Source organism: Patagioenas fasciata, chromosome 23 (genome assembly GCF_037038585.1).
Source record: "Patagioenas fasciata isolate bPatFas1 chromosome 23, bPatFas1.hap1, whole genome shotgun sequence".
NCBI classification, from domain to species: domain Eukaryota; kingdom Metazoa; phylum Chordata; class Aves; order Columbiformes; family Columbidae; genus Patagioenas; species Patagioenas fasciata.
Genome location: NC_092542.1, coordinates 1,129,935 through 1,154,005, shown reverse-complemented (window position 1 = coordinate 1,154,005; position 24,071 = coordinate 1,129,935). Strand labels below are relative to the sequence as shown.

At 47.5% G+C, this 24,071-nt stretch overlaps 1 protein-coding gene across 1 annotated transcript in view; it reads left to right on the top strand.

The window, feature by feature from the left end:
- Nucleotides 1-1,173: 1,173 nt before the first annotated feature.
- PRDM16 (PR/SET domain 16) overlaps nt 1,174-24,071 on the top strand; it is a 306,350-nt gene continuing 283,452 nt past the window's right edge. Inside the window, exons 1-4 of the mRNA XM_071798575.1 lie at nt 1,174-1,229; nt 2,182-2,254; nt 3,520-3,655; nt 4,199-4,263. The gene's annotated coding sequence lies outside the window, so the exon portion shown is untranslated. The remainder of the gene's footprint in view (nt 1,230-2,181; nt 2,255-3,519; nt 3,656-4,198; nt 4,264-24,071) is intronic.

Below are 24,071 nucleotides of genomic sequence, written 5' to 3'. Positions count from 1 at the left end.
CTGTGTCCCCTCTGCAGTGACACGGGGCTGCGTGTCACCCAGGCACAAAGAGGCCCCTCTGCACAGGTTGTGCAGCCAGCAGCGTTTCTGAAGAGCTGGGGAGAGGGGAGCCCCATGAACTCTGTGCCTGGCTCGAGAGTGGATCATGAGCCGAGGCTCAGCGAGATCCAAAATCCTTAAAGTCCCTTAGGAGCTGAGATTTCCACTCTGGTTCCCACTCCCATCCTCAAAGCAGCAAGCTTTAGGTGCTGCAGGTGTTTCAGTTGCACTAGTGCATTTTGGAACATGTACTTTTTCCAAGCGTAACTTCCTAGGTTTAATGTGGGGTGAGAGGGGGAAAGGGGTCTGGGCTCTGCTGTTCTGGTCAGGCCAGAGACGCTGCTGGTCCCTTTTGGTGTTTGAGTCCCGGTTTCTGCCACGCGCCTCTCAGCACTGCCGTGCTCCAGAGGGTCCAGGGTGAGTGTCCCTTTTACAAGCCGTGTCTCATTTCTGCTGCCTCTCTGTAAAACGCAATGAACAACGAAATGTGAATTACTGAGATTTGGGGCTACCCGGAGACAAAGCAGGGGAGCTATTTATAAAATGGTGATATACGTGAGCACCAATGTTATATTCTTTCCTCATGCGTATGCCTGTGTGCTCCACTGGACTTCACTCCTTACTCCTAACGTTACTGCTCTCTCTGTCTCCATTTCACAAGACACAGACTGCACGGAAGGTGAGTAAAGCACAGATGGGGCCCGTAAAAGTTATCCAGCTCACTATTATGGTGACTTCCAACAAGTAAATCACATTACAGCAAGAATTCTCCTCTTTTACCAGCAAAACCTTTCGTGCTGTTGTCACCCTCAAACTGGGATTAATTGCTGTTTGATGTTTATGTAGTGTATTTGGGTCTCACTAGGTATATAAATATTTTCAGTTCCCTTATTAATTCTTACTAAAGGAATTACATTTACTAATTAATTCATGTTAGGAGGCTATCAGAGAAGTGGCAAATTGATGATTCACATGGCTGTAAAATAATTCAAAAAAAAGAAAGGAATCCAGGTTTATGGCTTTATGTTCTGCCCTCTGTTTGCAAGGTTTAGTCTTGTATGGTTTAAATTCTCAACCTCTCATCCCTCTCTTGCACTGCTTTTACACCAGGTGTGTTTCTGGCAGACGCGGTGAAGTTACCTGTGTGTAATTCTGGATGAATCCACCCAAGGCAGCTATGGACCGTGCAGGTAAATAACGAGCGCACTGCTAGAGATAATGGAATTCAGACTCTCCTTGTGAATGTCCACTGTTAAAAGATCGGTTAAAAGCCTCCATGCTATTTGGGGCTCAGAAATGCAAAGCTAGTCTGCTAATAGGTGTTCATTGCACCACAAATTTGGGCATAAGGAACAGGAATACCTCTAGCTTCATTTAGGCTGCAAATGAAAATAATCATAAAGATACAAACCACCAAGGTGCAGAATGAGTTTTCCAATTCATAAGCACAGGCCACGATGAGTTAAAACCTCTTGGTTTCTTCCCATAGTGCCCCAGGCAGTAGTTTTCATATATATTTCTCCATGGTCAGAAGTCAGAGCAGACCACTGCTATCTAAGACCTTGACTTTTTTTCCCTGACAGTTACAATTATTACAGCCCGGGGGACTCATTTTCTCAGTCTGGCCACCCGCTGACCTAGCCTGCAACCAGAATACACTTTAAACCAACCAAACACCAGCTCCGCTCCCCTCTCCTCACTCCTCCTCCCCCAGCACGGGAATATTTGTACACCGCGCCCCTTGCAAGGGGATATTAGCCACTATTGCTGAAGGCACAATCACATTATCAGCGCCATTCTCTCTCCCTTTCTCCCTCTCCTCCCCCCAAAGATAAATTTTTTATGTTGCTATTTTCTTCTCTTTTGTATTTGGCATTCGATATTTACGTGATAAACTGCAGAGCTGCTACTAAATGGGCCCTGATACAACTTAATAAATACATAACAACATCCAGACTGCACTGTATTACTTCGCTGTGTCCTGGGCTGCTAAGGATCCTTGGAGATAATGTCTGCTAAATAAAAGTTATGCCTTAGCATAGGGAAAATAGATACTTATTTATTCTGGAATAATTGCCTATGCATTGAGTGACTGCAGAAATGAACTGGCTGCTGATCCTGGCTCTCCCTGCCTCTCTGCAGCGCACACACGCTCCGTGGTGCTCAGCCCCAGACCCTGGTGTGCGGGAGCACCTCCGCTTCTCTGCACAAAGACGTGAGTAATATGCAAGTAACCATTGCTCTGCTAGGAGCTTGTCTGCTGTTCCAGCCAGGAAATGTCCACAGCAAAACCTCGAGAGCTGTAGGCTACGCTTGGAGAAAGAAGCCTGTGTTTAGGTGCCCTGCTGAACTGAGGTGTGATCCAGTGAGTGAGCACGGCCAGAGCCCAGCACAGGGCCTGGGCCTCTCAGAGAGATAGGAAGGGAGATACAGCACAAAGTGACCGACAGAGGCTGCCATGGAGGTAACTCGCTTCCATCTGAAGTGCACAAGCTTTGCTCCATTCTCATAGTTTGTTTCTGAAGTTTTTTTGACAAATTCTCGTCTCTTTAATTTTTTTTTTGCATATAGAAAGCAATTTAAGCTGAGTAATTGCTAATCACACGATGTACAAAATATTCCTCCCGCATATACCTGAATATGTCAAGAATTGATCAACATTCAGTGAGATTTCCCAGCTGTGCTGGGGTGCTGGGAACCATCGCTCGGTGTCCTGGAGGCGCCTCAGGGGTCCCGTTTGGACGCAGGTTTAGGAGCTGTTGACAACGCGCTGTGCCTGCAGGTGCAGGTGCCCCGGCGTTCCGTCAGCCCGGGCCAGCGCTGCGCTGCCTCGCCGTGAAACCAGCATCTCCTTGCTTGGCTCTTGGTAACAACACTAGTCAGAAACCCAGAGTCTGAAAAATTAGGATGGAGATAACCTCGGAGATTTGTACATCTCTGATTCGCGTGAGGTAATGCTAGAACATATACTGGTGTTTCTTACCTTTCCAGGAAGACAGGCAAAATTATTCCAGAGTTTGTATCAACCACAAAGGAACATTAAACAAAATACTTCAGCAGTCTCTAAAATCTGTATGGTTTTGAGATGAGCTGTTTTGCCTGAGGTGCCATATTTACAGAGGATATATGGATGCATAAACACACATACACACCCAGACAAATGTGAAGGTACATTCAGGAATCATTCCTCTCATCTTCATGCTCCTTTTCCAAAATGGCTGGTTTTTCTTTACCAGCGTCTTTTCCAACCGTGTTCTAATTGCTGAAACCGTCAGCATAAAGTGCCATCAACCCAAATGGAGTGAGGCAGACTCCCACAAGCTGCAAAACTTTGCAACACAAAGCCACTTCACAGAGAGCTGAGCTCTATAGAAACCCCGGTGAATGCTAGGAGGAATCCCAGGAAACTTTGCGTGATGCTTCAAAATGCACGGCAGGGATCCCATGTTTGTTACCTCCTGACACCATCTTTCTGTGCAGGGAAAAGCGTCCAGCGTGGCGGAGCCATCACCCCGGGGTCCTGTGCTTTCAGCACTGGCATTGGGGAGTTTGGGTCTCACAAAGAAGCCAACACGGACCTTTGATTGTCCCTGTTGAGGCTCCTGGTCAGAAGCAGGTCAGTCCTCGCAGCCTGGATGTGTGGCTGTTCTCATGCCCACTTGACAGGTGACTATTTTAGCAGACAGGGTTGTCAGTGCCGCTGGGGGTTATCTGGATTTAGCTGTAGGCAGGAACTGAACCACAATGAGCATTAAAAAAGCCCACTGTTCTTGGTTTGTTTAGAGACAAGCCATCTCAAACTTGTTTGAAGCCTTTTTTATTGAATTCACACTCTTGTGCCAAGCACTGAAAGATTTACTTTGGCTATTGCTGTAAGATGGAAAGCATATGAATGCGTGGCGGGCTGCCAGCTATGGGTGAGCAGTGAAAGGTCTGGTACAATGGACGGTTACATGGAACAAATGTGAATGCAGCGGGCAGACGTGACTAAAGAAAGGCTTTGGCATTCAAAGAGCTGCTTGAGGTTTAATCTAGTGACTGAAGTAGGGTCAAGAGATAACACGTCCAACCTGCAAAGCTTTTAACTGTGCAGCAGCTGAAAAGTCGTAAGCTACAGGTCCGTACCCAGGCAGTAACAGCCGCTTGTCGCCCTTTGCAGGCTCTCGCTCTTCCATGGCCTCCATCTGCAAAGGCGAAGACCCGGCTGGACTCGCCCGCCGCCAGGTACCCCAGTTGCTGCTCTGTGTTTCTTGCAGATGTTGCCATAATTTTGTTGTGGTACAATTTGACATACGACTCCCCGCTGCATCCGAAAGGGGCACATTATCTCAATTAATGTTTCACAGCAAACATGGCACTGATAGTATTCATGGGACTAAAGACTATTACCATTTGCATGGTGACTAGCACAAGAATTATGACTATGTGTGTTTTCTGCAGCAAAATTTGCCCTCGGGCTCCCTTTTTTTTTTTTTCCTTTTTGGCTTGTGACAATGTTCCCTTTTTCTTCCTCCTTCTGTTTTGATTTCTACTTAAAGTTTTATGGCTCTGTCCCCTCCAGGGTGCTATTATCTTGTATGCTAATAGGGCTATGCATATTCTATTAGCGTTGTCAGTGTGAGATAAGAGGCACATTCTGTAAGGAGCACTCAGGGGGTAATAATCCCAGCAAGGGGTCTCAATGTTAGTACATTATCAGTCATCTTCACATTTCAGTGGAGCCTGTTTATGCACCTCTTCAGCTGCGCAACTCAGACACTGAAAATTGCTGAATGTTTACGGAAACTGTTGTAGAGGAACATAATGGGATTGGAGATTGACTTGATAAAGGAGCCTTCTCCCTCCTTGCTTCCAGATACAAGATGTTCGTAACTGTATGCAATAAGTAGGATAATATGTTATATGGCGGTTAGCAGCTAAAAGCAGACTCAGGTCTGCATTTTGAGCTGGAGCAGCTCTCTAGGACCAGATTGCACAAGGGTGCACGCCAGCAGTGTTTCTGCAGAGATTTCGCTTTCTTTCTCACTCTTTTGTGGTGACACAGACACACGCGCCTGGGTCACATTAATAGGAAGACTGATGATTTTTACACCCTTGAACGTGTATGGTTCTATAGGCCCAGAGAAAGAAAATCAGTGACAGTATGTGATGGGCAAATGAGTAACTATTTGCAATGCCCTTTGTTAGTGAAATACGTTCCTCGGTTGCAGCCATAGCGTGTGGAATAGGTGTCGTGCCGACGTTTTCTTCAGCCGATGGTGACGCAATGGGCTGGGGAGGCAGAGGGGTTTCTGGTGTTGGATGTAACTGCTGTTGCTCCCAGTTCCGCTTGACTGTGGCGCTGGACGAGCTGCTAACCAGCAGGTCCATGATTCACAAAGAATTTGGAGAAATTACCTCTTTTTTTCTGCATTTCTGGCCTCACGTTTTTGAGGGAACCTTCCTCGGGGTTAGGTTTTCAGTGGAGCTTGTAGGAGAAAAGGTGAAGAAGCACAGTGCTAGTTCTTTGTATGTTATGTTAGAAATGTATGTACATAAATGGCATTTTAATAGAGTTTCTGTGTGTTTCTCAGCAATGTAGTTACTTCTGTTCCAGCGGTAGTAGCACATTTGTATGCTGCCTGACACCTGGATTGTAATGGGGTTCAAAGTTATCATTGGGTGGAAAGAAAAAGGGATTTTGTGCATTCCTTAGGAAGGTGGAATCTGTGATTAGGTCTAAAATCCGGAACTTTGTAGTAAGTTCAGTGCCTGATTTTGCAGAGCGTGGGAACATAACCTAATGGGAAATGACAAAAAATACAGAGGTGAGGAACTGATCTCAATTTCAGAATGAAGGAACCAACAATTTTTGGAGACACCCAGGGAACTTTTCCTGTTTCTGCAGTAAAACTTCTCCTTTCTGCCGGCAGAAAACTCAGCGTGTGGCCATGGGCAAATGTCGCCCAGTGTGAATATGCCAAGTCCTAAATGCAGAGGTGCTGGTTGCGTGATGGAAACCGAATTGCTGGGCAGGGGCAGCTGCGTGCTCGCTGCAGCCCACCAGCCCTAACAAGGAGAAAAGGGCTGTGTTTTGGATCACTTCTGTCGTTCTGTAGATTACACGTGGATACGAACGCTCCTTACTTTAAAAATATTTGTCCTTGACATTTGCAGCCACATGGCTCACACCAAATGTATGCAGCTCCATCTCCTGAGGGTCTTGAGATTAAAACCCCGGCTTTCTCACCTTGTGATCTGGCATTAATAGCTGATAGAAAAATCACATACATGACTGACATCTTCCTCGAAACGTGAGACTGTGGAATTAATGAATGCCATGCTGGAAAGCAGGGGTCAGTGTGGAAATAGGATTGCTGTTGCCAGCCATCCAGTCATGGACCGGACAATCTGCCGCTCGTTTTTTCAGCTTTAGCATTGAGGAAAATTGGTCTGGAGAATAAAGCGGTTGGAAAATAAGCGGCTGTGTTTCTTTGGCCACCGGAGGTTGATGGACTTTTGTAACGTGTGGAAATCGGGCTGACTTCTGTTTCACAAAGAGCTGCTGGCGCATTCTCTGTGCAACTAGTGATGATCTCCATGAAGAAACTGCGCTTCCAGGAACTAAACCAGCTCATCAAAGAAACAACACCTTTCTGTTTGTTTTTAGGATGAGATGAAAACTTGGAAGTGTTTTCTTTGGAGAAGAGGGATTTCCTTTTCCCTTTTATATCTTTCCATTTTTCTGTTCTTTGCCTTTTTTTCAAAAGAAAGAGGGGCAGATACAAAGGGATCGAGAGAAAGAGTTGGAGAGGAAAACCTTCTAGTGATGGTTCTTTCTTGGTAAAGAACAGGAATATTTGAAGAAAACTACAAAAATGCTGCAAACACAGAATCTGGGGCTGAGGTGTCATTTCTCGTTGCTCTGTCCAGGCGGCTCCCAGCAGCCCTGAGCTCGGCGGCACCGCTGTGCTGGTTTCTGGGTGCGCACCGGTTACTGTGGCTTCCACGGTGAAGTCGCAGAGCTCCTGACTCCGTCAAGGGAGCCAGAAAACAAACGGAAAAGGGAAAGAATGGCAAAGCTTCTCTTGCTGCACTTTCTACAGCGTATAAAAACCAAACAGTGCCCCTTTCTGCATCCACATTATATATATATATATTTGCACCCAGTGGCATTAATCTGAGCAAGGGTTAGATCTGGACTCCCTCTACCTGGATTCCTCACTCTAGGTGTGTTTGAAGGAAGGTTTAATTTAATCAAAAGTAGGTTGTGTTTGGCTAAAGCAACGATTTTAAATAGACTTTCTTCTTGAAGAGTCATAATAACTGCTTCTGGAAGAACTAAAGGGATAAAACTAGTAAAAACCTGAAGACATATCCATCTCTGTAATGGTTTCTGCGAGTTCATTATTGTTTCGGAGCGATTTCTGGAAAGGTCAGTCCCAAAGCATCGTGTTTATCTCAGCCTATGGGGTCTGCAGGCGATCCGTGGGCCAAGCGCTGTGCACCCCGCACAGCCCCATCCTGTCCCAGCCACCAAACCCCGCAGAACCGGGACCCGGGACACCCAGCGGCCCGGACCCTGCACCCCAAGCGCTGCAAGAGCCGCGGCGCTGGAGCACGAGCAGGGACCCACGCTCGCTCCCACGTCTGAGAGCCATCCCATTTCCATCAGTGAGCACAGGAACCTTGCACGGGGAGAAATGTGGAAGCAATTACTTTAAGAGCCGTCTTTTGGGCAATTCCCAAAGAGACATCAGACCCTGTATTTATGAAGCCTATTGCATCGGGCCCTAATGAAGCAATTAAGCAAAGGGTCCTCTGTGTTTGATCTAAATGTGGTAATTTTTACAAAAACATCGCCGAGTGATAGATACCCATAACTCAGAGTCCTTAATTGTACTTAATTTGTTTGGAATACGAATGTGCATTTAATTAAGCCAGGGCTTTGCCCACATGTTTAAAGAAGGGCTGTCAAGGAAAATTAAGACCCAGTTTGTTTTCAAAGTTACTGGTTTGTATCAGGCCAGGACAGCGATCTTCGAACAGAAGGTTACCGATAATTAGGCAGAGACCTCAAGCCAAAGAAAGAATTCAGAGACACTGTACAGCTGAGAAAGCAGGAAGAAAAACTCCTGATGAAGAAACATAAGAATCGGCTGTTCACGTCGTGAAGTCATGCATGGCTTGGATTCGGTAAATGGGACCCGTTGGCCGAACGTGGTTTGTGTTGTTTGACCCCAGCCGCGAGGCCGCGGACGGGCCCCGTCTGGCAGAAGCCGCCGGCTCCCGGCCCAGCGTTCGTGCCGCGCTCCAGCCCCACGGAGCCCGGACGGCTCCCCATCAACCGGCGATAAAACAGAAGGGGCAAAAGGTGTTCTCTTGTTCGCTCAGATACACCGAGTCTAAAGCTGTGGCTGTGAAAACTCTTTTCCAAAGTGCATAGAAATGCAGTAGGTGTTTGTCGTCCTCTCAGGAAGAGCATTAGTCTGATGTGCGGAAAGGGAGTTTATTCCTTGATGAGCGGTGCTTTCGACTTGCTGATACTGTTACAGAAAGCAGCACCGCGCTCTTCTTTTCAAGCACAAAAATATGTCAGAAGAGACATATCGGGAGGAAAGTGTGTAAGCGAAAACGTTGAGAGAACCATGGATTTAAATCTACTTTTTGTTCTTTCTTGTTTAGTGAAACGGTAAAGAATGCTGTTAAAAATTAATGGTGCTTCAACACACATGAAGAAAAGGCAATTTTTGATATTGAAAAATTAGTTTCCTAGCACAATAGCAAACAAAGTCCATGTGTGGACACCGTAACCGCCGCTTTCTGTGACTCTTCAAGAATCACATGCTGGTTATCAGTTTCTCAACACTGTCATTTGTAATGTCACGGGGAGGCATTTATGTCAAGAGATCCTTATTGTGGAAAATAGTTGCCGCGGTGTTACCTTGCAGTCTAACCAGGTTACACGGCCCACAAAGCAAGGCGTGCTCCCAGCAGTGGCGAGCGGCGCAGGTCACAGAGAGCGGCTCGTCTGCACAAACACAGCCGAAAATTGAACCCAGATTCCCCGCGCTGAGGGAGTGAAGGGTCTGAATTGTGAAAATCATATTTTCTGGAGTGTTTTGATGGGCTACTGTGCTGTGATGACAGCTGCAGTGGCTCTTAATTACAGAGCACAAAAAATGAGTAGGTTTTTAAACAAAAAGTAACTCTAGGTAGTATCATCTGCTGTTTGTGGATCTGCCTGTGGCTGCTCGCAGCGAACTGAGCTCACGTCTCGCCGTGAGATGGTACCTGGCCCTCTCTTCTTGGGTGGCTCAATTTAAAGTTGGCAAAACACCCAGAACAGCATCAGGGCTAATTTAGTATCGAATTAGTCGACTTAAAATAAACAGAATAAAATAAAATAAATCCTACGGCATTAGAGTTCTCCTGGCTGGGTCGCTGCGTGCGTGGCGCAGGTTGATGGCGCGCTGCCGCTAGAAGGTTCCGAGGGAATGTCCGGCGCACAAGTGACCTGCAAGGTCTTCACAGGGTCCTCCCGGCTCACAATGTCACGGGCACGTGGAGGGTTGGAGAGCCCAGAATAAGCTGCTGCAGGGGCCGAACGCTGTGGGGAGCAGGAGGGTGCTCGGTGGCGCCGCTGAGGCGGAACAAGGGCGGCGAGGTGCTGAGCGGCGCCTGGTCCCGGTGCCACCGCGCGATCCAAACCCTCTGCGAGGAGGTCGCTCTCTATTGATGTATCTGCTCAGCACATTGGACCGGATTGCAAAGGCAGGCCCAGAACACAATTCTTCTGGTGGTAAATGAGTATGTCAGCCGCTTCACCCTCTTACCGGTGTTTAAAATTTTTGCAGCAATAACAGAGAATTTGAAAGGACATCAGAGGTGGATTTACAGGACTCCTGGGAAATCAACTGTTTCCTGTTCCAACAGCTTCTTCATCATAACTTGCTTTCTCAGTCACTGAACGATGTTCTATTAATCTTGGTGTGCAGTGATTACTGTTAAATGCAGAGCTGGGCTCAACCTCCATTTGTGAAATAACCTTTTTTGTCTCTTCAGCAAGTCCAACACAGTAAACTTTGGGCAGAGCTCTACTGACCAAGTGGATAATTGTGTTCCAATGCACCCTGTGAATAATGCAGATAAAAACCCTCAAGTGAATAATTCATTTTGCCTCCACTCATTTTGAATTAGCCTATTCATGTATGTATCCTTCCCAGTCTGCCTGTCTCTGTGCGTGCATGTATTTACATAGCAATGTTGTAATTCACAGGTACTTAAATATCAAAGCAATAGAGCTACTAGTCCCTGCATATGTTCCTGACTATGCTGTGTGATTGCATATGTATTAGTAAGCATGGTATACTGTACCATAAAATTCAGGATTTGATTTTAAGATGAAACATGACACATCGTGTTTGCTGCTGTGCTGGCTATCTAGGATTAATACTGAAAAGCTTGCAGATGAGGGCAAATAATATTGGCCTGGCTTTAAATTACAGAACAAATATTTTGGGCAATTCGATGTTCAGACGCAGGTTTCTGCAACGCTGTGTGTTGTCAAGGCCCAGATTGCGTACTCACACCTTTACGTGGAGCTTGGCAGTGACTCTGGATCCTGGATCTGGCAAAGCCCGTGAGCAGGAGGAAGCGCTGGCCCTCGGGGACGGGGTCCCTGCGGGTCTGGACAGCGGTGACACTGCCGAGCGCCGCCCATGACGTGCCTGCAGCTCGAGAGCGTTTCCACAGCTCCATCTGAAAAGCCAAGGGAAGGAGCCTGTTTCCCGATCAGATCTGCCAGAGAAGTTCTAAGAAGGATCTGGAATTCACACGGGTGTCCAAACAGCACGTAGCTCTGCTCTGGCTCTGGAATATGTGCCATTCACATTTAAAAACCTTTGCTCGGTGTTGATGGATTTGTTGGCCAGGCTCCGGAGGACAAGGTGCCATGACAGCCAGTGGGACTGACGGACTGGGCAAGGAATTCCAGCGGGAATGGGTTCTCTGTGCGTTCTCCTGCCTCGGGCAGCCGACGGATGTGAGCGCGCAGCTCCTAATGCGGGCTGGCAGGGCAGATGGTGGATGGAGATGCCTGGAGTCGCAGCTCTGCAGAGAGAGACCGTCACTCGTTCTGACTCCTCGTCGTGGGCTTTGCAGTTTCCAGCCCATTACAAGTGCCACAACTGATCAAGAGCCTGTCTGTCAGGCTGGGAATGAATGTCCCTGGAGGGGCGGATCTTCATCCCTCCCGAAATCTCCTACCAGAGGCGGCTGCTCACAGCGTTCCAGGTAGTGCTGGGCGCCAGGGGAAGGGGAGTCAGCAACTTCCTGGCCTTGCCAAGGGCCCCCACACGGCCCTCCTGGAAACCACAGGCAACACTCGCTGGAGAACAAACTTCTTCCCAAGCGGGGATGCTGGTGCTTAATATAAATCACTGCCTGTCACTTTCTGAGGGGGTCAGGAGAAGACTCATAAGCTTGTGTTGTGAGCAGCTCTAACCCACTGCTTGCTCTGGGCCCATCACCTGAGGAAGAAGAAAGGAAACCAAAATGTGGCCAGTCGTGACGTATTTTGTTCGGTCACGTCCTGGGCGTATGCAGCTCCTCTCTTTCACAGAAACTGCACATCCGTGAACCAGCCGAGGTCATACCGCTCTTCTGGCTGGGAGCTGCTCTTCCCATTTCGCAGCGTTTTGCCTGATATTGCAAAAATTCTTTTTCTGGGGTTAATCCCTAACCCCCACCAGTACCTTTAGGAACACTACACGGCAGAGTGAGAATAGTTACTACTTAGAGCAGCTCGCCTTCCCCATTCGTCAAAATCGTTATAATCCACAGAGTGGAGAGGCTGGAGCAGCACTTTCTAGAGTATAATGCATTGCTCTGCTGTAGTTTTGTCTGTCAGACTTGCGCTAATTACTCTGTGTGGTTTTGATAAAGAGCCAAGAACAGGGTTGTAGAAAAATGGATATCACTAAAAGTTAGGTCCCCGAAGTCAAAAGTAAAACAAACAGTGCGAGATCATTATCTGAAGCAGACCCTTACTAGATATGTACAGAAAAAAGGCATTCCTATGTTTTATGTTTCTTTTTTTTTTCCTTTAGATCCAACTAGTATTTCTGTGTGTATCTGGAGATACCCTGGGTCTGTGCAGCGCGGGAAGGCAGTGCCTGTGTTCTGTTCTATCCCTTTTTCTCTGCTTTGAAAGACCGTACCTGGCTCTGCCGCGGACTCTTTGTGTGGCCTTCAGCGAGTCACTTAACCTTCCTGTGCGCCAGTTCACTCATTTGTAACAGGAGGATTGTAATAACAGGCACCCCTCGGGGGCTCTTCCACATTTCAATAATTAATGTTGGTAAAGCAGTCTGTGAGCCTCAGATTAAAGGTGCTAAAGAAAGGCAATATATTAATATATTTTTTGCTTTTAGTTCCTTATAGAAAGAGCAAAGCAATGGCCTGATAACTGTAGGATTTAGAGTTGGGAGTTAACATTACAGTGCTCAGAGTGTATTTTAATTTCTGTGGTCCCAATTCAGCAGGGCTCTTAAATCCCTTCTTAATTTTAGAAAAACCCATTATTTCCCACAGGCAGGGCTCCCAGTCTGAAAAGGCCCTGTAAGAGCAGTGATGGAACACAAGGATCAGGCGCCTATCTGTGTCTTTATCCTCCTGCCGTTGTGGCCTCAGCGAGAGCATCATTGCCGCAAGAACAGGGCCAGGAAGTCTCATAAAGCTCGAAAATTCATCCGGGATGCGAATCAATAAATGTAACAGGAGAGAAACTACAAGCTGTGCGTTTCGCGGAGGCTGAGGTTTTGTGGGATGGATGGACGCCGCTGAGCGTGACCTAATGCCGCAGGAAAAACCAGCAACCACAGACCTCAGCATCCAACCAGTATGAATATTGAACCAGGGGTCCTTGAGTAATTGTCCTTTCTTCACTCTGGGGGTGAAAAGGGTACATTAGACATTCACCAGCAGCAAATGGCACCTGACATCTCTTTAAGTGAAAGTCAGCGCGGAATTTTTTTTAATGGCCAAGCATAAATCTTTTAAATTATAAATCAATAAATAGTTAATTCAATAATAGGAATCTTTTAAATATTTAATGAGTCATATGCAGAACGGCTCTATAACTGGATGTTGATGGAACTGTGTCAAAGGAATTTGAATCAAACTTTTCTAAACTCCCCATATTAAAGCAGTTATTGATTCAAACATAAACTATGACGACTGCCGCAGGAGTCGGGGCTGGAGGCCTTGAGCATACATTTCCTCATCCCAGAAAATGTGCATCTAGCAGCTTGTTTTTAATGATGTATTCTTGAGCTTTTCAGGTTGTGTTAATGTTCCCTCTGCAAAAATGAGTAAGAACCTATGCAGACAAGATTTTGTGCGTGCGTATTCATTAAAACCCTGTGTTGACGGCAGCTGTGCTCTCAAACAAGTGCTCCAGCAACCTGCCTCTCGCTACGGGTTCTGCTGCCCAGCACTGGTGTGACATCCTGAGCTGTCTCTGCCTCAAACTGCCCCAAGTTTACACGGGTTCACCAGAGTTCTGTCTGCATACGCTGAATTTGTACCTTTATCATTTTCTCGGAGGGATTCATAGTCATCGTTCACTCTTATTAACTGCGTGCGGCTGTAAGTCAACACCATTCGTAATCACCCTAAATTTGGAGGCATTTCGTGCTTAATCCTCAGACCACATTCAGAGCACTGTTATTCCATAGGAGATTTTGTACAGTCTGACCTTTACTTTGCAGATAATAATCTAGCTCAGCGCTGGTCTCTGTTCAGATAGATGGTGGGATGGGTGGTGGTGGGAACGGGATGCGGGCACTGGGGAAATAGAGCCAAACGGGCGAGAAGGGCACGAGGAGGCGATTGTCTGGCAGACGAGCCGGGGTGGTTTTTCCAGCGTTGCTGGATGACTGGTGAGTTTGCTCCGCGTGTGTTTTGTGTGCGTTCAGTGCCACACATTTCAGAAACAGGTCCTGGTATTTGAGGAACAGAAAAAGGCTTTATCGTGAGGCTTGTCCGCCATTTCAAGAGCTTCTGACCTTGAAGCCACTCAGCAAAAATAATGGGTGTCTCTACAGTGCTTTACCGAAGATAGCAGTGAAGGTATTTGCTGTGGCCTCCTGGAATAACGAAAGGCGGTATCAGAAAGTCCTTATCGGAACACCTCGTCCTACCCATTCTACATGGCGAACCACGCTTGTGTTCTGAGGAGGCAGAGCAGGGCTGCACACCATTTGTCTCGCTGCCTTTGAGGGGTGGCCAAAACCGGCCAAAAAGCAGCTTCGGTGTTACCTGAAGTGGGACCCGCTGTTTGCTCTGTGTATGCGTCTGTAATCAGTTGTAGGTGGTTCAATATTTGTAGCAGATTAGAGTTTCATTTGTATTCTGCACACCTCTGCTTTCTGCTCTCTGTGTGTATATATATATCTCCAGAAACGCTGCCTGCATATCCTTGGCTTTTTTTCCCCGGGATGACAGATACTGTAACAATGACAGTAGATTAATATCTCCTTAATCAGCCAAATGAACATGACATACAAGGGTGACAGTTCAATTTGCTGCTAACAGATTGTGCCTATCAGGGCCCTTCCATTCCAACTGATGTTTATTTCTGGCAGAGATCATACGGTTCGGGGAGGACCCCGGCGTCCCACCAGCTCATAGACACCCATTAAATACTTCAAGTAGCGCATAGGTGTTACTCACCCGCCTGTCAGGACAGCGGCTGCTTGGGATATTAAATGAGCCTTGACACCCACGATGGAGAAACAGTGTCAGTGAGCTGGGCGAAGCGGCAGCGTGCATTATTGACTACACATTGCTGCAGGTCCCTCTCTTTATTGCTTGTTATTTTTTCGCTTGTGGACTGGTGGCTGTTGAAACATGGATCAGACACCGCGTCTGTCTCCTGGGGAGATGCATAAAGAAACGCCATGGGGAGGAGGCGCAGGGGCGGCACTTTGGGTAGAAGGGACACATTAAATCTCGAGCCCAGAGCTGCCTGTGCTTAGGGTTTGTTTGCAGGTGGGATTTCAGGAGGATCTCGTTTCTAATTCTGAAATTCAATCCACAGGGTCTAATTCAAATCTTTCTTTTCCTGCTTCCTGCGGTATTTCAAATGAAGTAACCCCAGATACTGCACAAAGGGGCGGCAAGTCCTTCCCAAGGGTCGTCCCCGCACCTCCCCTCGCCTTGAAACACAACACCCCGGCCTAGGTGGGCACCGCCGCCAAGGCATGGAAGTCAAGCTTGGGATTAGCGTGGCGGGGCTTGTGGAACACAGTGCCAGTGTGTGCGGCCCCGTCCCAGCCTCCGAGCCCCCGTGCGCTCCGGGGCTGCGCTCAAGGCCCGACTTTGTTGCCGATGCGTAAATCTGTCTGGGGTTGAACAGCAGAGTTTTCATTTGCTGGATGAACCCCCGTTATTTATTTTCACAGTGACTCACAGCAGCCATCTGCCTGCTGTTGTTTGGACACCCTTGCGGTGCCCTTCCCGCGTATACGAAACTGCTTAATTTTGCAGTCCCACCCAAATCTATAAATGAGGTTTGCAGGGCTCTGCAAAGCCCACGTGCAGGCAGGGGTGGCTCCCAACCCCACCGCAGCCCCAGTTCGGCACTCGCTGGTTCACTCAGGGAACTCTTGCCCAACTCCCAGCGCTTTGCTTTACAGAAGAGAAGAGACGTGTTTGTTTGCGAAAGATAAAATGCAAGTAGCTTCAGTGGAAAGGCTTCCAAGACAAAATTAACAATATATTACCAAAACAACGGCATTAAAAGATCTCCATATGATTATAATTATGAAGCTATATCCTTCCAAAGGAGGGTTCTGTCATTCCCTGTACTGGTTACAATTGCTGTCATACAAATGTGTTCGTTATTTTTATCATTTTTTTCCTTCTTATTACAGGTTTTGTCATAAGAATAACTCATCAAGGTTTTATGGCTAATAAATTCTCTAAATTACAGTCCAAGGATGCATTACTTTAATTTTTTTCTTCCATATTCTGTTTTAATTGCCATGCTATTCCCCACTTGCCTGTTTTTAATGACTCGTTAGGCTTAAGGGGAAAGAACAGAATTTAGTCCACCTAAGATCTTGCATCAAATTTTGGACACCTCAGAGAAGAAACGATTCCTTCTGGGGAGGGAAAATGTGACCCGAGTGTCTCGAGAGGAGCCTCCAGATTGCAGGTGCTGCGGGTGTTCAAAGCAAACCAAAACTCTCGAGAAAGCCCCAGAGCAGGCGTTATGTATTAAAATTACTGGAGCAATTATTTCTAATGAGAAATGCGTTCAAGATGTACGTGTGTTTTGTAAGATATATGCATCCTTTAATATGTAAATAGGTCTGCCGGGATCATTTCAGAGTTCTGAAGATTAAATTTAGACCTGTCCTTAGAAACCTTGTGAATTGAGGACTAAAGTGAGAGTGTTTGTCTTGGACATTTAGGAGGGAGATGCTGGGTTTTACCTTTCCCGGTGCGACCGTGCCGCGTTTGCCCCACGGCAGCAGCTGCAGTGCAGGAGCTCAGTGCTGGCTGATCAGCCCCCTTACTACTAATGCCTTAAAAATGTTCAGGAAGACCTAAAGAGCAGGTTAAAAGCTCATTGACCACACTTGAACAAAAGCAGAGAAGCGAGTTTTCCGCGTGTGAGTGCCACCCGCATCTCTAGAGGGAGGCAGAGAGCTATTTCTGCGGGAGGACTCGGCAGTTCGTGTGTGCGGCACCATCAGCCGCGACAGAAAAGCACTCGGTGTCGAGTGTGTTTCAGGTGGCAGCACAGGTTGTGCTAGTGGCAAAGTCCTTAAATATTCCCCTCCATCACTGGCTCTGCAGGATTTTGCTCTTGCAGAAGCCGTACAGCACTTTTCCCGCAATTGCAGGTCTTCAATTGTAGCCCTTGGAGCGCGGAACCGGAGGGTGCTCTGGGAAATCTGGCTAATCAAGGCCTCAAGTCTAACAAAGTAGTTCAGTCCTCACGTCTGGGCTTCCCGGATGGTGCCTAATTATTTTGCAAATGTGAGTATTATTTAAATGCACCTCCCAATGCTTTCCCTTCCTCTGCTGACCATGAGCAGTTTACCCCACATGTTTTCTCATGTATATTTAGTGGTTCCACCAGGTGTTTACTTGGGTTTCATTCATAAGATCACAGATTTTGAAGACTGCAGCATGTACGTAGTGTGAGGTGGAATCCTGCCTCACTGGAGCTGGTGACAAAGCGCTCGTTAGCGTCAGCCCAGCTTTTCAGAAAATCCTCTCTTCTGCTGGAGGAGCTTTGGTTTGGTTTGTTTCAGATCCTGAACTGGTACCACAGTCTAATTACTAAACAGATTTTAGTTATTACCCAGTTTTTGACAGCATGATGTATTCGTGTACCCATCGAGGCCGGTGCCCGCGCCACAGAGCAGTGGGAGCGCGGGCTCGATGAAGGGACTCCAGCATCTGCGTGGAGGTTTGCAGGCCGTGTTTTCTCTCTGGTAACTCAAGTCCTAATGTGCATTAACTGTTTAAAACCAATTTTGTTGCAGTTAAAATTGAATATGACTGTTAGTCTAGAAAATATGGCCTATTTCCTTTTACTAGTTAGCTTTTAAAGGTGTTTTACAATTCAAATGAGCCATGCAATTAAAGGTGACATTGCCAAAACTGGACAGGCTAAAATTAGACATTCCTGCTGTGTGTTAGAGCTTGGCCCACATTTAGATCATGCTGTCTTTGGGCTGTACCTGTCTGCTCCAATCTTATGAGTCAACGGGATACTGAAATGTTCCAGAATCCTGTTCTTTGTGTTTTCCTGTTCTTTCTGTCTTCCAGTATTACCCTATCCCTCTTTCCCTTTGTACTATTTACTGCTCCAAACACACTCGCATGCACGCACAGAACAGCGTTTTAGCGTCTTTTGCATGGAGAACTAGGAAGCAGCTCGTTACCGTTACGCTTGCTGGCCTGACCACTACAAACCCATAATTAGAACCAACCCCTGCCTTTCAATCCTGAGTTTGCCACGGAATGGCTGGCAGGGGGGCCAGGCTGTTACCTCTGCTTCTCACCTAAAAATCCCAGGACCAAAGGGGAGCTTCTAGGTTTGGGCCACAGTCACTTATATGGGCTTTGATCTATGAAGCTTCAATGTAAATGTCTCCCAGAAATGGCTGTTGCTCTTAGAAAACCTGACGTGGCCGTAAGGAAATTTCTCCTTGGTTTCAGGCTCGGCTCGGTGGATTTAATACCAGCATTCCTCAGGTCACCCAAGTCCTGATTTACCCCTCTGTGAGGTTGGGGAACATGAGTTAATCCTCTGGGGTTGGTTTCGTATGGGTACAACCGAATCGCCTGACACCGTAGTGCTCCTTTAGATCAAGAATGCGAGGAAAAACAATTAGTTTCTTCCTGGGAGCAGGGGCAAGGTTTAAATATGTACAGTTGTGCACTATGTGTGCCCAGATATGTATGTACACCTCAAAGTCAGGCTTAGAAGGGATATTCAAATTGTGTGGGCAGGAATGGTGCTGAATAAAATAGCATAAAGTATATTTTAAGTTACTCAGTACAGCTCCCTGGCAAGACAAGATTGTATTTCACAATACATAATAATGTAGCGTTTGCATAGCGCGTGTAAGGTACTAGGTACATTACAATGTGCTGTTTAACTTCCTTGTTATATAATAGCATACAAATATGCAAAAACTAGCTGTGTTGCCTGTCTCTGTCTGAAATGCCTTTCGCTGTGTGTCGTTGGAGCGCCAAAGCCTGTCACACGAACACGCACACACCGTCTGGTTCCAGGAGCAAGGAACTTCCTTTACAACACAGTCGCTTTTGTATGGCACCGGTTTCTGGATCCGGGTCTCGGCACACTGGGCCGGTCGTTTGGACCCAGCCCGGGGGGTGGTTGTGTCTGTCGGGTGACCGCTGTGAACAGAGCTCCTGGTTCCAGTCCAGTTCCGCTGGGGAGATCCCGAGTTGCTGAAGCGCCGGTTCCCTCTGGAGCCGGAGCTCCCACGGGTGGTCGTGTTGGGTCACGACCAAAACCCGCTGGTGACGGTGACGCGAGGTTCCCTGGTTTGCTGTGCCCACGCGGAAAGCGTCTCCGTGGCGGTGTTGCGGTGGCGGTGTTGCGGTGGCTCTGTCCGACTGGCTGTGGAGCATCCCCGGGTTATTGCGTTGCTGATGCAGAGTGAACGCTTGACAAAGTGAAGTCCGCTCTCCGGTGCCAGGGTCAGCTCTAAGTGTACAGGGCTTTTCTGTGCAAGTAGTTCTGCAGTGAATGAGATGCTTGTGGAGTGTCACAGCAATGAGGAAATAACACAGACTAGAGGGCACATATCTGAGAATAAAGCTGATTTACCCTTGGAATTGTCTCATTCCAGAAGAGATGCCACAGCCCGCGGAGTTGTTAAGGGTGAAATTGCTGCGTGACGTTCTTTGGTTTGGGCTGTTGAAGAGCTCATCCTGACTCATCTATGAATCAGGTCACTCTTGTGGAAAGATGGATACGTGGCAGAGATTTTATTGTCAGCAGTGAGGTGTCCCTGTGTTTATCCTTTAGTAGCTGTGGGCTGCGTATCTGAACTCAGACATCTTCCCAAGTCTGGGGTCAGGATGTGTTGGCTCTCCTGGTTGAATTCTCCAAGCGCCTCCAGCAACCACGTTAGCGTGACTCGAGGCTCCTGGCTGCGTACTGGACCCGTATATGACAAACCGAAAGTTCCCGCCGCGTCCGACCCCCCCTCTGCCGTCGTGTTGGCAGCTACAAATACATTCCCTGACAGAAAGACGCGTAAATCCCGACTGTCAGGAAACAAAGCAGTTTTTAAACTTTAACGAGCAGGGTAATGGAAATAAAATACAAAGGAAATGAAAAGAAAAAAAAAAAGACTAAAATGTTTTTTATTTTGGTATTCTGCAGGAAGAAGTGTGTACACTAAATAATAAATAAGCCATGCAATGTTTTTACAGCTTCTTTCATATGCGTGAATATTTAAAACACGCAAAAATGTGGAATAGGCATTTACTGAGGACAAAAGAAGCGAACTTATTTTATGTACAGAGAGCAAGATGGGGAAAACAGAGGGATGCATGTTTAATGGATTGCTGTTCACAGAAGGGAGATATTTCCAAGTGTGAACATATTTGTAGACAAACTAATCTGACAAGTTAGCTCGGGGATGATGTATTACAGCAGAATTGGCCCGGGAAGCAGCATTTTGGTGTGCGGGTGTTTGTGGGTGTAAACAACGCCTGCTGGGGTTTGGCAGCCCATGCGCTGAGGCTTCCAGCACTGCGGAGCCTGGGGGCACCGCCGAGGCTCCCAGCACCGCGGGGCCACCCGGGCCTGGGGGCACCGCCGAGGCTCCCAGCACCACGGGGCCACCTGGGCCTGGGGGCACCGCCGAGGCTCCCAGCACCGCAGGGCCACCTGGGCCTGGGGGCACCGCCGAGGCTCCCAGCACCACGGGGCCACCCGGGCCTGGGGGCACCGCCGAGGCTCCCAGCACCGCAGGGCCACCTGGGCCTGGGGGCACCGCCGAGGCTCCCAGCACCGCAGGGCCACCTGGGCCTGGGGGCACCGCCGAGGCTCCCAGCACCGCGGGGCCACCTGGGCCTGGGGGCACCGCCGAGGCTCCCAGCACCACGGGGCCACCTGGGCCTGGGGCAACACCGTGGCTTCCAGCACCACGGGGCCTGGGGGCAATGCCGAGGCCTCCAGCACCGCAAGCTCCTTGTCATCCAGAGCTGGGAAAGATACGGCTTCTTTCACACCTTTATTGCATTTGAAGCCAAAGGGATCAAAAAATCTGAACCCTGAAACTGCTTCTGAAGAGGGGGAGACTTTCTGTTCCGTGAAGCCCAGTTTGTGACAAAACAAGGAGGATTTTCCCGTAATGGGGAGGGTGGCAGACGAGAGCAGTGGCGTGTGAGTTTATCGGGGCTTTCCCCACGGCTCCCTTGGCTTGTACCTTTGTGCTGGAAGGAGCTGCAAGCAGAGAAAGGAAGGCCTGTTGCCGTGGCTGGCAGGGGCTCGTTATTCACTATTCCATGGCTTATGGTTTAATGCTTGTTTAACTGGATCTTTTTTTTTTCCTCCTGACTTTTGATTTCTTTTTGCCAACTTTATATTTTAATGCATGTTTTTATGGAAATATTTATAGTGCACATGTTGCATATAAAACACCACCATAAAGCTTTTTTGCTTCAGTCCTGTTGAAATAAATGATGTTATTATTATAATAATTTCATAGGGTTATATCTGTTCTGTAATGAAAAAGACCTGTGGCTGCTTGAGCCATCAGGCCAGGCAGGTTTTACAGCTTTCTGGAGCTGCAGTGACCTCATGGAGCTGCTGAAATGTTAAAAATGCCCAATTTCCCAGCTGAGGTGGGCACGCGAAGCAGAACGAGCAGGCAGAAGCCGCAGGACGTTTGCGTGATGCCACGCAGCCCGGCCGATCCCCGAGCAAGGAGCCAGTATTGGCTTAATACTGCACACAACGGTGATGTTGTATTTTATGGTACGTGTAATTACGACACCGAAAGTCATGGTAGCCACTTTCCGGGTGAGGTGCCAGGGAGGCTGTGGAGCTGGATGGAGGAGCTGCACCTGTTCTCAGCGCTTGCACAGCGCTTGTGCTGCTCAGTGCTGATGTTTGGGAACCCCGGAGATGTTGCTGATGCTGGGGGATGCGCCAGTGTTTCCCATCAGGGATAGGTCTATGTTGGGAGGTTGACACTCTATGCCTGGGCAACAAGTGTCAGAATAGAAAGATACTGACTAAATACCTGACCATCTATTTGTATACATCTATACATATATATATATATGCGCATGCGTGCACACTTGCAAGCTTTAATGATAAATTTGAAAAGGCTAGGTAAACAACTGTAAAGTACCGTGGACTTACAGCAGATTTTAAAAATTAATAGTCAAACATGAAAATGCTTTATACAAGAAAGAAGCCTTTTAGTAACTTCTCCATCCTGGAAGAAAAGTATAATGAATAATTCAACCATGCACCAAGAAAACCGATTTGCTGAACGGGTGTAAAGTATATCTGAGGGTGAACTAGTTCAGATCACCTAAATTAAGAATCTGGTTGAGGAGTGGAGTTTCGGAGAGAACAAAGAGCAGGTGGAAGGCACAGACAGAGCGCAGCCGGAAGTGAAACCCCAGTTCAGGGGTTGAGGGCATCGCTGCAGAGAAAACATGGAAATTATTTTGATTCGGTCTGAGCCTCCACATAAAATGTTGTCAGTATTGAGCCTGTATTACTCTCCAGTTTTCATAACTATCACACTCTGGGCATTTATTATTGCTCATTCTATGCTCAGCTCTATGAATTGCCAGGAACCTCATTCTCCCTTTTAGGAGATCAGTCCATTGCTCTGGAGCTTCCTTCCCGCCTGCGAGTGGGTCGGATCTGGGCGAAGTCACTGGAGGTGAAAACCTTTGTCTCCAGCTGCCTGAGGTCGCCCGTGGCTTTCTGGACACCCCCTGCGGTGCCCGTCGTACGGGGCCCGTTCTTGGTGCAGCCCCCTTCTCGTTGGCCTTTCTGGTGGAGCTGCACCCAGGTGTGGTGAGGAGGAGTTGGTAGAAGAAAGGAGCAGTGTTTCCTCACCTGCCAGTTTTCTTCAGACACAGATCCATGTGCTGCCCTCGAAGCGACCCGGTCAAGGCTGTGTGGTCCATGTGGAGGCCCGATCCTGTTTCTCGTTCATAGGGGCTCTCTGCATAGACTGAGCCCTTTTTCTGCCATGCTATAAAAGAGTTGGGTTTTGCGTACTGTGCTTTGGAATGAGCCCCTCGGAGGAACAGGCTCCATAAAGTTTTTATAACCCATATTTTATAAGGTATAGTGAGTTGGACGAAAGGGGTTTTTCATGTGTACGTGTGTGCGTGTGAATCAGAGCTAATGCACAGGTAATTCAGCCTGGCGAAGTTGGAGCCCAGTCCTCCTTTCTGTATGAGCTGACCCCTAGGATGGATGAGAGTGAAGTCTCCGGGGAATGGTTAGAGAAACATCATAAAAACCCTGTCGTTTTCATAGCAAGAGCTCTCCTGGTAGTCACCCACCGTGTCCCGAGTGATGCAATGTTTGCCAGTGAAGGACCAACCTTCTCCAGGTTACATTTTGTGGGTTTGAATAATTTCTTGTAAGAAACACTCAGAAAGTGACCGTTCCTCATGTGCCAGGTTTTTAAACCTGACCCTGATTGTGAAGGATGGTGTAGGTGTGTTCGTGAACTCCTGCGGGGTACGAAAGGGGAAGCAACATGGGGAGATGCTTCTCTTTTCTTGCCACTTTGCTCTCTGCTGTCTACAAAATGTGTGAAAGCTCCTTCCGACTCAGTCTGGAGCTCTGCTGGGGAAGAGGCTCAGAAGTCGTCTCTAGTGGTGGGAGCTTCAAGACAGGAGAGGATTTGGTCCCAATATTTAGTATTTAAAAAAAACGAAGATCATTCTGCAATAGTAATTTAGACATGGTCAAGATTTTCGCAGTTGTAAGGAATCCTACCTGCCATAAACTTTGAATGGTGTTGAATTTACAAAAAATGCCCGATGTAAAATCATACTGTCAGGAACAATTAACCACGGTGCATAAAAAACCTCTTACAGAGATTACACTTCCCAGATTGTTTTACAGAAGAACTTTGTGTTAATGTTATGCTTTGAATGCCTTTTGCCGTGAAACATTTAAGAAACAACAGTTTGTAGTCTCTGATCTTTATGGTTTGGAAGAATGAACACTGCTAACGTCAGGCCAAATTGATGTTTTAAATTCAGGAGAAACCCCATCATGTTATAAAAAGGAGAGAATGTCCTAAGAAGAAAATGGTCAAATCATTCCAAGATGTTTTGGGTTTAAGGGCTTTTTTCAGCTTTTTTTTCCTACGGAAAAATTTTCATGATCCTGGGCATACGGTCAAAAAACACAGAAGTGAGATATTTTTAGACAAGCACATTTGGTATAAAATTCCCCACTCCGGCGTGCACAGGGACAACCTGGATGTCGGCAGCGC